The sequence below is a fragment of the Pelodiscus sinensis genome, chromosome 5 (assembly GCF_049634645.1).
Source record: "Pelodiscus sinensis isolate JC-2024 chromosome 5, ASM4963464v1, whole genome shotgun sequence".
In the NCBI taxonomy this organism is placed as follows: Eukaryota; Metazoa; Chordata; order Testudines; family Trionychidae; genus Pelodiscus; species Pelodiscus sinensis.
Window position 1 is genome coordinate 114,973,747 of NC_134715.1, and position 16,280 is coordinate 114,990,026.

The 16,280-nt window shown below is 41.9% G+C and overlaps 1 long non-coding RNA gene across 1 annotated transcript; it reads right to left on the reverse strand.

Annotated features, from left to right (window-relative positions):
* Positions 1–2,728: 2,728 nt before the first annotated feature.
* On the reverse strand, positions 2,729–13,851 carry LOC142829484 (uncharacterized). Its single transcript, XR_012903910.1, has 3 exons — positions 13,564–13,851; positions 12,580–12,646; positions 2,729–3,734 (listed from the first exon to the last, which is right to left on the reverse strand). It is a non-coding gene; the product is annotated as an uncharacterized LOC142829484 (long non-coding RNA).
* Between the last annotated feature and the right edge of the window lie 2,429 nt (positions 13,852–16,280).

Genomic DNA, 16,280 nt, shown 5'->3' on the forward strand with positions numbered 1-16,280 from the left:
ACACCCCAAAAAAACTCCAATAAATGAGTCTCATTTTAATCAAACAATATGTTATTGTGGTAACCTGTACTGTGTTCACATACAATGGCTTCTCTATTGCATTACAATGTTACTAACATGTCAGCAATGTAAATCTTTCCTTCTTCACATCTCTGAGTGTAATTTAAGTGGCAAAGTTGAGCTTTATTGTTGGATTATCTCTTCTCAATACCCTTTAACTTTTGAATTTATGTCATGTCACAATCCTTCCAGCTTTTGTTGAAGCAGGTGCCATTTTCCTTTTCTGAGTTTTTCATCAAAAATACTTTACTTAAAAAATAGCCTTGTTAGTTTTCCACAAGTACTGATAATTGAGGCATAACCTAACCAGAGATTTTGATTTTGATGTTGCCTCCATAAAATCCTGCAGCAGTAAGTTCTATAGGTTAATAGGTTTTTGTTTCTTCAGTTTAGCTTTTAGTTAATATCTGTGGTCATAGAACTAGCTAATTATTTAGTACACTGAATAATTTGAACTTGGAGTATAGACATAGGGTTTCTGGAAAAAATGTATAGTAGAGTTGCTGCTGATGGAAACAAGACGGTCATGTACTTGGTGTTTGTTATTAATATATGAATGGAGAGGGTGCAGCAGCAGCCCAGCAGCCCTACTTCTACCACCATTGGAGGTAGAATTGTGAAGAAAGGTGCAAAATCATTTTTGTTAATGCTTTCACTGAGAATATTAAATAAGGAAGTATTTTCTCCTGAGTCATTTTTTGAACAGTCGTACCTCTCTAATGTTCCTTCAGCCTTCCATCCCCTCATCTGCTGTGTAATGCACACACCTGCAATGGCACTCAGACCACTTAAAGAGAGAGAAAGAATGAGTGTGCTCTATAGCCATAGCAGAGAACCAGCTGGCTTTTAGCTCAGGTGCTAGAGGCTCATGCACTAAGCTCCAGAGGTCCCAGCTTTGGTTCTGCCTGTCAGCATTATACTTATATCATACATCTCACTATCTCTCTGCTACTGGCACAAAGGAAAATGGACATTCCTGGGGCTAAATTCTGCCCTGACTTATACATGTGCAATCCTATTGATATCAATAGAGGTTTGCCTGAGCAAAGGTTACAGGCTTGGGTCCTAAAGGCTTACCTATGTCAGATAATATCCTCAGACCAAAAAGAAAAAATATAATGTCTATGTTTGACTTCAGTGCTTAGAGCCATATTAGTTACAGAGTTATAAACAGCAACAATCAAATACAGAAGAGAAGAGAAGAGAAGAGAAGAGAAGATTATTTATTATTTTCTCTGTCCTTCCCCCACCCCTTGCTACATAAAAGCACAACTGTTTGCAGGGAGAATGAAGCATTACTCAGAATTGGTTATTACAGGCTAAACGCTTACAAGTAAAGATGTGCCAAGGCAAAATAAATGCATTTGTAAACTGCTTCTGGGTATGCCATAAATAATGTACTTGCCTCTTACACAAGTAACCCTTCCTAGTGCATTTGTCCCCAATGTCTCACATGAGCAATAAGACTCTGAGCCATACCTTTCCATGACTTTATTATGGGTAATTTTTGTTAGCCTGTCTCTCTTCATTCAATGTGTCAAAGTTACAACATGCACAAAGTTGCCAGCCTCCTGAGTCACACCTGGCCCCCAGAACATATCACACCTATATTACTGTATTGAAACTGGCTTCCTGTCGCATTTTGCCTGGACTTTCCAAATGCTACTTCCAAACTAATGAAACCTTACAAAGAGTCTCCATTTTTGTGTGACAAACCATTTCCACCTTACCATGCCATTTGGTATCCAATATAGGCATTTTATGGTAAAAGCTCTGCAAACCAATATGAAATTAAACCCCCCTTAATAGAACTTCATATGGTAAGAAAGGGAAGAGGGATTCCAAAGTCTCACCTGAAATCCTGATCCAAATTTAGCAAATAGTCTCTCTTCCCCATTAAACCACATACCCCAAACAAAATACCTCTGTAGTTATAGTGTTTGAAGTCCAGACCTAGATTTCGATTTTGCAGTCTGGATATATCAGTTTTCTTAACATATCTAGTTACATGGCCAAATAAACAGTTTTTCAAGAAACAAGAATGGACTTATACCTTCTCTCACAACTCAACCAAATCAATTTTAGAATATGAAAGAGTTCTGATTATTATTTCTTTCCTGCAGGACTCAGACAATCTGCAATAATTATCTAATTTTCCAAGAGTTTCACAATCTTTTAAATAAAGAGAGGGAAGGAAAAACTTTGGTGTACTTTTCCATGTTTGACACCTGGACTCCATCATTTAACTGATCTGCATTCTGAGTTCTCAGTGAAAATGAATGATCTTTTCTAGACTAGGGAGTAGCAATGGAGGTATTCTGAGAGTTCTCCAGCAGTAGCTTCTGTGCTGCTTGTGCCCTTATTGTGTGTGGAACGAGATAATAGCCAGCACATCTCAACACATCTTCCATCCTCATCCCTAACCTTCTCCTGTTGTGTTCCTGCTTCACATTCATGCATCATGTCAGGAGTCTCTGAATCACTGAACTCTGTTGTGCACTGGAATGTTCTGGCTTCATGGACATTCCTCATTTTTCTTTAACCTTCTGGCCACATGAAGGTTTGCCTGTCACTAATTTAGTTAACAGGGTTATTAATTTTACTTAACATTTTGTAATTTAAATTAATAGAAAGCACATCAACTGAAAGTCCAAATACATATTTTCAGTTCTGAAAGATTGTAACCAGGAGGGCTTTGTATGAATAATTATCAACAAAGCATTTCTTCAGTAAATTTTCCCGATTTTTCTGCTTGCAGAATATCCAGGGGCAGGTTCAGATTTCTTCTAATGTGTTCATTGCTTGTATTTCCTTGTTCAATATCTTTTTTCAATGAGAACTAGATACATGAGGGACAGATTGCTTTGGTGGTCCATGCAGTACCAAAGAGCAGCTATGCCTGATGAATTATATATATATGAACAACCAAACACAATGGCTGAGATCTTTCAAAGCAGTGGCTGGAGTGTTAGCCACATGCAGGCCCACTGGCCGAAGGAAGGAGGAATTGTACCAGGACCCACTGTTTCAGAGCGTCAGGCTGCCACTGATGCTACTGCAGCAGCAACAGCCAGAACTGCAGGTCCCTTTGAATTAGCACGGAAGCACCATCTGGGAGGGAGGGGGCAGTGCTGTGCTCTGGATGGTGCTGAGGACTGGCTGCCATGGCCCCACCCTTTCTGCCCAAAGCACTGCCTCTTATAGAGGTGCAGAGCCAGGCTCCCCCATACCTTACCCGCTAGCCCGCAGTGGCTGTCAGCCTTGCTGACCACATGTATTCCATTGATGCAGATAGGAAGTGTTTGGCTTAAATCCCTGCACTGCTATAAAAAAGCTAAACCAGCGGTCTCACACTTAACCTTACAAATAAAGGTGAGATCTGTCAAACTAGCATCATATTTTGACCCATTAAAACAAAATAAAAATGCACTTATACCAAAGTCAAACACTTCAGATTTCAAGGCGGTAAAGAGAGGCCATGGCTCACAAGACACTTTAGTAGATTACCCTGGTCAATGTAGAGCACAAAGATGAATCACTGCTCTGTTCACGGTTCTTGCTCTGATCTCACAGCATACAGACTGGATGGAATCCAGATTAGAACATCTGATTGCTCTGCTAGTTCAAGAGCTGGAAAACTGAATATGAGGCTAAGATCCTTCTGGTGGGGGCATCTGTCACAAGAAAAAGGACAGTGTTATATAATGTCTGGGATATACAAAATATTACAGTATGCTATATTACTAGCCCCAAACTCCATGGCAACATATAAGGGAACCAAAAAAGTGTAGTGGTTAAACAAAGTAAAAGAAGCAGTTAGAGGCAAAAAATCATCTTTTAAAAGTGGAAAGTAAATCATAGTGAGAAAATAGAAAGCATGAACTCTAGCAAGTGAAATGTTAAAATATAAATAGGGAGGCCAAATAAGAATTTGAAGACCAGCTAGTCAAAGACTCAAAAAATAGCAGCATTTTTAAGTACATCAGAAGCAGGAAGCCTGCTAAACAATCAAAGGGAGGGTTGGTCAAAATGCTTAAAGAGCACTCAAGGGGGATAAGACCAGTGTGGAGAAACTACCATAAATGAATTCTTTGCATCTGTCTTCATGGCTGAGGATGTGAGGGAAATTTCTCAAACTGAGCCTTCGTTTTAAGTGACAAAGCCGAGAAAATGTCCCACATTGAGTTATCATTAGAAGAGATTTCAGGACAAATTGGTAAATTAAACAGTAATATTTCACCAGGAGAGATGATTCGAATTAGGTTGGCTAGTGTAGACAGACCCTGATGGATCAGATACACGTGTGAAACTGATTTATTAGAAGAGAGTCAACATGGTTTTTATAAAGGTAAATCATACCTCATCAAACAACTAGAATTCTTTGCGAGGAAGGGGGAGTCAACAAGCAGCTGGACAAGGGTGGCTATAGTCTACATACATTTCAGAAAGCTTTTTACAAGGTCTGTTAAAAGCATTTCCAGAAAATCATGCCAGTCTAGATGTAGCCTTAGAGTGAACACTCCCCCCAGCCTGTCTGCCCCTGAGTTAATGTCACACACATTGGGTTAATGCAATTGCAGGATAGTTTCATGAGGGGGGTTTGGTGGGGGGCAAACTAATCCCTATTGGTAGGAGGATGGTGGGAAAAGTCCTTAGAGGGGGGTCACATGACACCTTTTACTTCTGGTCATATGTCCATCTTGCCCTGAGAGTGTTACCTTCAGAGGCGTGGCTAATGGGAGTCAGGGAGTGTGGCTAATGGGGGTTAGGTGTGTAGTTAACAGCGGTCAGGGGTGTGGCTAATGGGGGTCAAAGAGTACATTTTTTAGAAGTATTTGGGTGCACACCCTAATGAAATGTGCTGCGCACACCTATGTTTAAGACAGCTATATCTGTTTTAGATTTGAGCTTTATGGCATTTATTTTGCAAAGCAATTATTTTCCAAGTTCCAGACATCCTCACAACATCTCAGTTTGCTAAGAAAAGGAATATCCCCCTTCGCTTGGCTTCTAAATAAGTCCTCACTCAAACTATTCTATCAGTAATAATTCATTACAAGGGGCATCAGCACTACTCTCTACTGCATTATCCTAAGAGCAAGGCCTCAAATATAAGGTTACTGCACATAAAGTAGTACCTATGAAAAGCCCCCTCTTTTTTACATGACATGAATTACTGAAGAGGAGGGCATTTAAAAAGAGGGTGGCTTTGATGTTTAAAGGGGCTCTTTGGAAACAGTTGTCTTCAAACAAAGTGCTTTCCTCAATTGGTCTGTGAAGACTAGGGAGCCTGGTGGACCTTGATTTGTTGATCCTGATGTGTGCATTGGAAATCCCGAAGGGCTGACTGCACTTCTTAATTCATCCCACAATAAGCTTTCTACCAATTCATGGGTGAAGTAATAATTTTGCCGTTCTCTCCCCACTCAGTCGTTCAATGCAGCCAAATAAGAAAATTGCTATATTTATTGTTGAACATTGGCTGGACCCAGACAAAAAGGGGATACTGCCCTTTCATGATGAACTGAAGATATAAAATTTTCACTCTGAGCAGAGCACATTACCATTTTGTGCTGCGAGGCAGTGAAGTGCATGCATGCATGTAATATGCAGCTGATCATTCCCATGACAGCTGCCGAGTGGGGATTGGTGGAAGAGGTGTGCCCATTCTGCCTCTGAGCCCTCATTGCAGATACCTCTTACTTCACGTGATTCAGGGAGCAATTTGTGCCTACGACCATGTATGTAGAGATGCAGAGATTTTCTCAGCAGATGAGTTGATTTCCATGAGAACTTCCTCTGATGGATTTGTGTATTCAAGGCAGCTAGTCATGTGTTTTATTAATTTGAACTGTTACATTTACAGAGCATTTAAAAACTCATTGCTATTTCACTTGCTGAAACATAGGGGAGCTATCATTTAATTTTTAGCTCTTTGTCAGAAAAAATTAATACATTAGGATGAGCAGGTTAGACATGATGGATAATTACATATCATTTTGCATGGCTAGAAATGCCAGTGTTAGCCACAGTCATACTCTCCTCAAAAACATTTGGAGAAAAATGCTTTACAGCTTTTATAGAAGAGGCTCATACATATTTACAAACACTTGAAGGGAATCAATTTATCTTAACACTTTATGGACAAAAAATATTTGCAAGCCCCTGGGTTTCAAAATCATAACTTGCAGTGAGCATACTTGCAGTGAGCATCCCTGCATTAGTAAAATAGCCTGTGGAACCCAACACATTCCACTAATTCTCCTGGCCATCCCTACAGCTGCAATTAAAGATAAAAATTCCCTTGACTTTAAAATAGACCTTCTTTCAACTCAGGGCAACTTCTTTCAACTCAGGGACAAATTATGAGGGTTGGAACCTAGTCGTGGGCCCCATGCAAAGGTGTCTATGATAACAGATTAAGTTGCAGGATCAGTGCCCGGATCTGCAAAATTCATTGCATCTAATCAAAAAGGGGAGGGAATTTTATTTACATTCAGAAATATATTTGACATATCACAGAGTAGGATTCAAAAGGCTCTTTAATTTTGCAGCTGATATTTGGGGTGGGGGCAGAATAGCCCTTCTAGGTTTCAAAATACCTGGCTAGCAGATGATATTTACAAGGGAAACCTTTCCTTCTCAATTGCAGTTGCTGCTACTTGCTGCTACTGGTGGCCATTTTTCTGACCCATTTCTGTGGAAAAAGGAGTCACAGGGCTTAATAGGATTTCTCAGGGGTAGAGCTACAGAGCAAAGCTATGCAAAATCCTCACAACAAAGTGCAATAGCTCCTCAAAATTGTTGGCTTGGTTCACTATGTTGTTTCTGGGGCAAAACTGAAAATTGCGCTCAAGCATAAATGAAAGGAGAGTTTTCATTATTCATAGACAATGTCACATTTTTTAATTTCTCAAATTATAATATACTCACTCCATGCCAGAAGCAATTTCTGTCTGGAAATATAGAAATAACCAAAATCTTCCAGATCACAGACTTTAAGCATACATAAAAAAAGACCAAGCTTGACATTCTCTCACCAATACCTGTCTATATACCAGAGAAAAACAGAAACATTCATGCTAACTGGTTCATATTATCTGCCAAATCATGTAAGTATGGCACTGTATTTTGATGTATGAGTTCACATCAGTGCAGTTTTTGGTTCACTATTGGTACCAGTCCAAGAAGAGTCAAGTCAATTGAGAGAATTCAACATTAAAAGATACAATCCCTACCCTACAAGCTTACAATCAAATTTGAAACAGGACGCATCAAATGAGTGTTAAAATTCAGTAGTACCATTAAAATGTGAACATTGACTCATATTTTCTTTAGGTGAGATACAGGTGGTAATATTTATTCTAATATTGAGACATGTTGAATACTGTATGGAAAGAAAGGGAAAATACTGACTTTGAAAATGAGACTTCTTTAAGTACAAAATTCTAACCACCAGTCTTTTTGAATGAATTTTCAAAATCACTTAGCAGTAGCCTAAGGCTGATCCCACTGAAGTCAATGGGAATCTTTCCAATAAATTGGCTGACTTTGAATCAGGTGCCTATAGCTTGATCCCTCTGTTACTGCATGGAGAGTAACGAAAAGAAAGGTATTCAGAGAGACAATGGTACCTTTGCTATTGACTTCAGTGTGAATCTGTCTCTTAAAAACAAAGTACAGCAGAATCCCCTGGGATGTGATATGTTAATGCGTGTGTATATGAAATACCTACAATTCAAATCTGTGACAGAATATATTCAAAGAGCTATTGTTATAGAGTTTAACTGAACTATGCTCTGGCATTGCTCTTTAAATTCTGCAGGCAAGTGAATGAGAGAAGAATACCATTAGTTCATCTGATTCTTTGCATGATTTAGGCCACAATCTTATTCACGGCTTTCTCTACAGATAATGTGAGTTGCTGGCTGTGATACTTTGGTTGTAATGCTAACCGAATTCACTGTAGGCAAAAGCTTATGATGTGAAAGAAAGTAGACAAAAGGCTTTTGCGGAGTAATAAAAACAACTGGTCTATTTATGAGTCAAGGTTAAATGTCCACACTGAAGACATTATTCAATAAATAATTCTGGGGGAAAACCTGCAAAATATAAGTGTCTAGCAATCTGGAGGGGTGACTGAGAATTATATAAGAGATTAAACTAGTCACAGTGGTGAAAAAACACATCTTGCCTCAATCCAAGCCTAAAGGTCCTCGTGGAATAATTGCTTTAAATTCAGTAGTGGGAATGGGTGAGCTCATTTTTCCCAATTTCAAACCTACTTTGGGTTTGAAAGATCAACTCACATGTGACTGGGTCTGTGTTCCTAGGCAAGATTGTGAAGGAAAATAACAAAAGGGACAGGAGGGAAAAATGCAGTGAAAGAATGAGAAACAAATAAAGGAAGGTTGGAAAAGAGCTGAGAGGAGAGAAAATTTTTCATCAGAATTTTTCTAACAACCATAACTTTATAGGCAGATGAGCTTTTAAAGGGGAGGAGAGTGTTCTATGGTTAATCAAAAGCCTGGCAAAGAGATATGTTTTTTTCCAAATGTGCCTAGGCTTGGAATAGATATATTTCTGATGGAAGAGGATTCCAGAGACACATCCCACGACCATGGATGCCTTCACTCCAGCAGCATTGAGCTTCACTCTTGGAGCATTTAATGTACAAACTCTGAATCAATGTGTCTGATACGGTAGATCAGAGATAGAAGCAGCCTATGACGTAGTTGGGCCCTAAGCAATGTTGATTTTTTGGAGAAGATAGTCACGGTGTTGAATTTCATCCAGTACATTTCATCCAGAAAATAACTCATGCACCCAAACTGCAATGTGCTATCATTTGTCCTGCCTAGCTCAGAAGATAGGCAAATCCCTTCTGAACCACTCAGAACTTCTAAGAGGCCTTCATTGCTATTTCCATGCACAACATGTAGCAGAGTCTGAAGGGAAGGAACAAAAGCACCAGGGCTGAATCAAAGAGGACGTATTTCAGCTGGATGGAAAGAGGAAAGGATATATGAATACAGGTGTTACTTTGAAGCACAGATTACTCTGGTAAAATGACTTAGCTTGAGAAACAGTTTGACAGTGAGGGTATGTCTAGACTTCATGGGTCTGTTGCCAGAGCCATTTAGATTAGTTTACTAGACATACCCAAATGAAGCGGCGATTTAACTAATCGCTGCTTCATTTAAATTAAAATGGCTGCCGTGCTGAGCTGATCAGCTGTTTGTTGGCTCAGCGCACTAGTCTGGATGCTCCGCAGTCGACAAAGGCATTTGTCGACCGCCCCGTTATGCCTCGTGGGATGAGGTTTACCAGAGCAGTCGACAAATGCCTCTGATGTTGACCGCGGAGCGTCCAGACTAGCACGCTGAGCCGAAAAACAGCTGATCGACTCAGTGCGGCAGCCATTTTAATTTAAATGAAGCGGCGATTATTTAAATCATCACTTCATTTGGGTATGTCTAGTAAGCTAATCTACATGGCTCTGGCGACAGAGCTATATAGTCTAGACATACCCTGAGAGGGCAAATGCCTTCAGCTGAAGAAGCTGATATAAACTTCATCAGTTTCTTAAAATGCTTTTTTTTCCTGTAAGTCAATTTATTGCCAATTTATTTGGCTTGAGAAAGCAGGGATTTCATCCGGGTTCCTTTCTCTGCCAGACACTGGAGACTTGATTCTCATTCACATGAAGGCCTCTATACCACTCTGGTAATTTTACATCCTCAGTGTATTCATTACACTGGAGGAGACGGGGCAATAAGACAGAGGCAATTCACCAGGGTTTGTCCTGGCAGTCCACTGGCACTTCATTTACCTGCATATCCATAGGTACTGCCACTTGCACAACAGGTCACCATTCCTAGCCAATGAGAGCTGTGGGAAGTGATATCCCAGTCCACACTGCTTCCCGCAGCTCCCATTGGTGAGTAATGGCAATTCATGGCCAATGGGCAACCACAAGCAGTTGTACCTGTGAGTGCACAGGTAAGTAAAGTGCCAGCGGCTCACCAGGGACTAATTCTGATGAACTGTCTCTGGCCCGCAGACCGCTTATTGCACATCCCTGTTTTACGTGCACATTAAGGACACTTTACTCTGCCAGAGTAAAAGAAATCAGCAAGTGGAAGAGTGGATGAAGCCATTCCTATAAGGCTGTTGTGTATTAGGTTGTAGATATAGATCTTGTTGTTACAGTAACTGAGTTAGCTGGCCTGGGCTGGTTCTAGTTAGTTCTGTGTTATGCAATAAAATGGACACTTGCGACTACTCAAGTTCTCTGTGGGTACATCTACACTTGCCCCCTACTTCGAGGTGGGAGGCAAATGAAGGCGACCGAAGTTGCAAATCAAGCGTGGGATTTAAATATCCTATGCTTGATTAGCATAGTCACCTACAGTCGTCATGTTGGAAATTGACTAGCCCAAATTAACTCGCCTCGTGTAGACGTGGTACTCCGAGGGAAAACCCCGTACTTTGAATTAACTGTACTCCTCCTCATTGCTGTGCTTGATTTTCAACTTCGGTCGCCTTCATTTGCCTCCCTACTTCAAAGTAGGGGGCAAGTGTAGACGTACCCTGTGTTTCCACTGATTTCTTCCTATACTATGGAACCCACATGACATGACATAAGGGCATAAAGAACGTTTGGCCTTGCTATGCTCCAGTAGCACAGAAAGGGGAGGTTGCATGGCCCACCCACTTTTTAGCTTGGTTGGTGCCAAACGGCATAGGAGATGATCAGCTACCCTGCTGCAAAATGCAACCCATGCTGGTGGAGGTGCTGAAAAGGGTCTTATCCTGAGTCCTCCTATGCACAGGGCCCTGCTCACTGCTCCTTCCCTCCCTCTCCAGTCCCCCAAGAACCACCCAGGGAGCTTAGGCTGTTGTGGGGAGCCCCAGCTTCACCACCTGCCCTAGGTAACATGCAATGACATAGGCCACAGGCTGTTTTCAGATGCCTGAGGGCAGGTGGAGGGTAGGGGCTACCCTCAGAAGCCCAGGCTCCCTGAAAGGCTCTTACCATGGCTCAAATCTGGTTTCTGATCTGACTAGCAGTTTGGGGGGAAAAGGAGGCACAGAGGTGGGACCACAGTTCCAATAACAATGGTCCTCCCCCCTTCTACATAGGTTCCATTGCTCCTAGGACCTACAACATGGGGCACAGGCCCCATAGGCCCATGTGTTTATCTTCCATTGGCATCATCTGAACCCAATGAGGAGACAGAACTGACCCCATCAGAAAGCTAATTTAAAAATAGGGAAATGGTTTTGGGAAAAATTGGAAAGGTGTTTGTTTTGTAGGATTCAGATGGGCCCATTTTTATGTTTTACTTAAATTTCTACAGTGTTTTGGGCCTGGTTCTCAAGCTTCCTGCCAGACCTGCTGCTGAGGGTGCCAAGGAGCCTATGAATCCTAGGAAGCCTCAGCAGCCTATAGGCTGGGTTGCCAAAGATCCAGGTGGCTGACATGTCAGAAAACCAGGCAGGTTTCTTCCTAAAGTTTTCAGTGAAATCAGCACATTCCAATGAAACTTTTCGATTTCCACAACTCACCATTTCTGATGCAAAAATGATTTGTCCATCATCTAGGCTCAAAATGGAGCTTTAAAAATAAACTCCAGTAAGTTCATCATATTTCATACAATACTAGAACTGGAAGGGACTTTCAGAGATCAAGTCCAGTCCCTTGCCCTCATGGCAGGATCAAACACCATCTATATCATCCCTGATAGATGTCTATCCAACCTGCTCTTAAATATCTCCAGTGATAGAGATTTCACAACCACCCTAGGAAATTTATTCCAGTGTCTAACCACTCTGACAGTTAGGAATTTTTTCCTATTGTCCAACATAAACACACTTTGCTGCAATTTAAGCCCATTACTTCTTGTTCTATCATCAGCGGCCAAGGAGAACAATTTTTCTCCTTCCTCCTTGTAACACCCTTTTAGATACTTAAAAACTGCTATCATGTCCCATCTCGGTATTCTCTTTTAGAAATTAAATAAGCCCAATTCTTTCATTCTTCCTTCATATCTTGTGTTTTTTTAGGCATTTAATCATTTTTGTTGCTCTTTTCTGGACCTTCTCCAATTTTTTCACATCTTTCTTGAAATGTGGTGCCCAAAACTGGACACAAGTCTCCAACTGAGGCCTCATCAGTGCTGAGTAGAGCAGAAGAATGACTTTGCACGTCTTGCTCTTTTATGTTCAGAATTCCACATACCAGCTAAGATGATAATTTACTATGATCTGGTACAGTTGTGTTGAACAAACCAGGATATCTTCAAAAATGAGAGTGCCAGCTGTCAATGATTTTTCCAAACTACATGTAAAACTTCCTGGAGGGCAATTTATTATATTAATATGAGGATCACCACAATTTAAAATATACTATTTATTACTTTTCCTCAAGAGAAACACAGTTCATCCCCCTTTGTTGTGTCATTCCATACTCCCTTGATAATTAACCTCATTTGTGTTTTAAATACAGATGCTCACCTGCAGAAATAGCTCTCCAGCTACTACAGTATGCCACAGGTGTTCCACCTCAAGCACAGATGCAAAACTAAAATGCAATGGGAAAGATACTATAATATCTCCGAGGAACCAATAATGAGCCTGATCTTACTAATTCTGAAGCTAGATAGAGCCAAGGCTTTCATGGGAATTGAACTGGGAATAATGTGTTTATCCTGAGACAAATAGTGAGGTAGATACATAATTGCAAATCATTTTTACTACTTATGATTTTCCTAGGAAGAAAAAAGGAGAAAATTAAAAATGAAGAAAGGGCCTGGAAAGAGACTAAAGAATAAAGAGGGAGATGGGGGAAGTCACTGCTAAAGCAAAACAAAGAGTAACCATGAGTATGTCTGCTACTAGAGCCATGTGGGAGGCTATAATATCTGTCTCTGTCATTTACATTAAATTAGTGCAAGCCACAGAGATGATATTTCATTTGTGGATCTTCTTCACGACCAATTTCATAACAGTGAATGTCACAAGGTAAAATGGCTTGCTAAATATATAATCAGATGGAATGGCAGATTAAAATAATTAAATACAGGCAGCCCCAGGACGCTCTCCGCTTAATGAAGAATGCTAATTAGTACTTTAATAGCACATAGCATGTGTTGAGGAGAGGCAGCGTAACTAACGTACCTGTATGTTATGTGTAATAATACAGAATGAGAGCTTGAGGATACATCATCTCTTGAGGGTTTCAAACTGCCAACAGCTGATACCAATAACAACAGAGTACAGTAATGTATTTCCTTTTATATTTTTCTGACATACTATGTGATGTAGGAGGAACCTTGGACAATCTGTAAGAATTGTGAAGTACCAGAGCAATATTGTACATTGCAATTAAATGTTCTAATGATACTATAGGCAGTCCCCGGGTTATGTACAAGATAGGGACTGTAGGTTTGTTCTTAAGTTGAATCTGTATGTGTGAGGGGGCGCGAGGGGGTCACTCACCACCATAGCGGGGGTCCGTCGTCTGTCCCCGGAATCAGTCCATTCCATCTGGCCAGGCCTCCGCTCACGGGCGTTTCCCCTCTGGACCCCTTCCGGTCACGTACGTCTCTTCGCCACACTGCCCTCCGGCAGTGCCCAAGTCACTCGCTCTGAGCCCCCCTTCCGGGGGTCTGGTGTCTCTCCAGCTAGGCCTTGCCGCAGGCCTAGCAGGCTGGCCGGCTGTCTTGTCTGCCCGAGCGCCCTGGCCCAGCCTGGCCCTCTAACCCTGCCCTAGCTTCAGAGAGCATCCTGCTCCCTCAGCAGCCAGGCTCACACTGCCTGTGCTGAAGCGGCCCTTCCCCTTTATAGCTCCCAGCTGGGCCTTAATTGGTCAATGCCGCCCAGCTGGGCTGAACTCCCCGGGCCTGCTCCAGGCCAGGGTTTGGCTCTTAAAGGGCCAGTACAGGGCAGCTGCCCTGTTACAGTATGTAAGTCGGAACTGGCGTCCAGATTCAGCCGCTGCTGAAACTGACCGCCAGTTCTGACTTACATACAGATTCAACTTAAGAACCCCAAGTCAGCTGCTGCTGAAACTGATCAGCAGCTGATTCCAGGAAGCCCGGGGCAGAGCAACTGTGCCTCGGGCTTCCTGTAATCAGCGCTGGTCAGTTTCAGCAACGGCTGACTTGGGGACGTCTGGGGCAGAGCAGCTGGGGTGCTGCTGGGTTGCTCCAGTAGCACCGCTCCTCGGCGCTACTGGACCAACCCAGCAGCACCCCAGCTGCTCTGCCCCAGGAGTCCTGATTCAGCCGCTGCTGGAACTGACCAGCAGCAGCTGAATGAGGACGCCTGGGGCAGAACAGCTGGGGTGCTGTCGGGTTGGTCCAGTAGTGCCCAGAGCGGCACTGCGGGACCAACCGGCAGCGCCCCAGCTGCTCTGCCCCAAGGTCCACAACAAAAGCCTGGTCTGCTGGGGGGGCACACTAGCTGCGCCCCCCCCAGCAGACCAGGGACACAGGGAGCAAAGCGGCAGCGGGGGGTGCCTCGCCTCTGAGGCTTTGCTCTGGCGCGGGACTGCTTTGCTCCCGGTGCCCCTGGTTTGCTGGAGACGGTCCCCTGCAGACCAGGGGCACCGCGAGCAAATCCGCCCGGGCTGCGGCTTTGCTCCCGATGCCCCTGGTCTGCTGGAGACGGTCCCCAGCAGACCAGGGGCACCGCGAGCAGCTTTTCTCGCCCCGGAGTTCGAGGTGGCTAACCGCTGCCTGTGAGCTCCGGGGTGAGAAAGCTCCATTCGTAAGTGCGTATCCGACATAAGTCGGATCCGCGTAAGTCGGGGACTGCCTGTATCAAAAAATTTAGATATTATTGCTTAAACCCCCAACTTTTTATTTGCTCATAACTGGAGATTTTCCAAACAAACTGTTTTATGGTGGGGGCATGAAAAATGTCCTTTCCAAAGCCAATTTTTAAACATTTTTTTGGGAGGGGGGGTTAAAATTTCAATTGAAAACTTCAATTTATCATTTCCTGGTTTTACAATAAGACATTTTTGAATGTTCATTTTTATAGAATCATCAATATATGATTTTTAAATCCTCATGTAACTAAACTGACCAAGTCATTTCACAGTATTTCTTTATCTCAAAAGCGGCAGATGTCAAACTTAGATTTTTCTTCTGTTTTTCAAACAACAATTATAATTTAAAAACCAACCTTTCTTTTATGATTAAGCATATATGATCTCAGTAAAGGAACATTTTTAAAACTCAATTTGGGAAAAACATGCTTTTTCTTGTTATCAAAACTATAAATGGGTGTTTTCTAAAACTAGGGGGGAAAGTTTGTTTTATTTGTTTAAATCCGTATTTAAAAAGTAATTAGTCATGCCTAAATGCTCCAAATTTAAAAATAGGATAGCTTGAAGTTTGTTGTGCCATCCTTTTCATAATAAGTAGAATTTTACTACACATACAGTATCATTGATTTCAATGGGGACTAGCAATGTACTGCTCACGGTGAAGAAAGATGGGCCAGGTCCACACTACAGCAGAAGGTTGAATTAAGATACGCAGCTCCAGCTACGTTAATTATGTAGCTGGAGTCAACTTATCTTAAATAGAGTTTCTGCACTGTCCACACAGTGGGAGGTTGACAGAAGCAAATGCGCTCATCAACTCCCTTATTCCTCATGAGGAGCAGGAGTACCAGTGCCAATGAGGGCACCCTCTGAGTTTGATTTAGAGAGTCTTTACTAGACATGCTAAATCAATTCCCAGAAGATCAATCGTGGCAGCGTTGATCTTCCACGTAGTGAAGACGCGGCCATAATAAAATTGGGGGCAGGGATATATAAATAGGTAGCAAGAAGACTATCATGTTGTATATTTTGAACAAACATGCTTTTAAAAATAAAAAAACTTATATTCATTAAAATGCTGCTCTGAGCATCAGCAAAAGCCACATTTCTAGAAAAATATTTATCTTCATGAAAGAAATGAATGCCACATTGGGAATGGCATTCATCCACCAAGTTTGCCTACAGATAGTTATATTGTCCTTCTCTTGGTGTTTCTGATGAAAGATCAGAAATACATAATTCCATTTTTAGGGTTTCTTTTAGCTTCAACCAAGGGCTGCTGATGCAATATTCTCCTTTCATGTTTGGGGGAGAACAAGAGACAGACATTTCTAAGCTTCATAAGAAACATTTCTATATGCATTGTTGAAGGGGTTGAGAT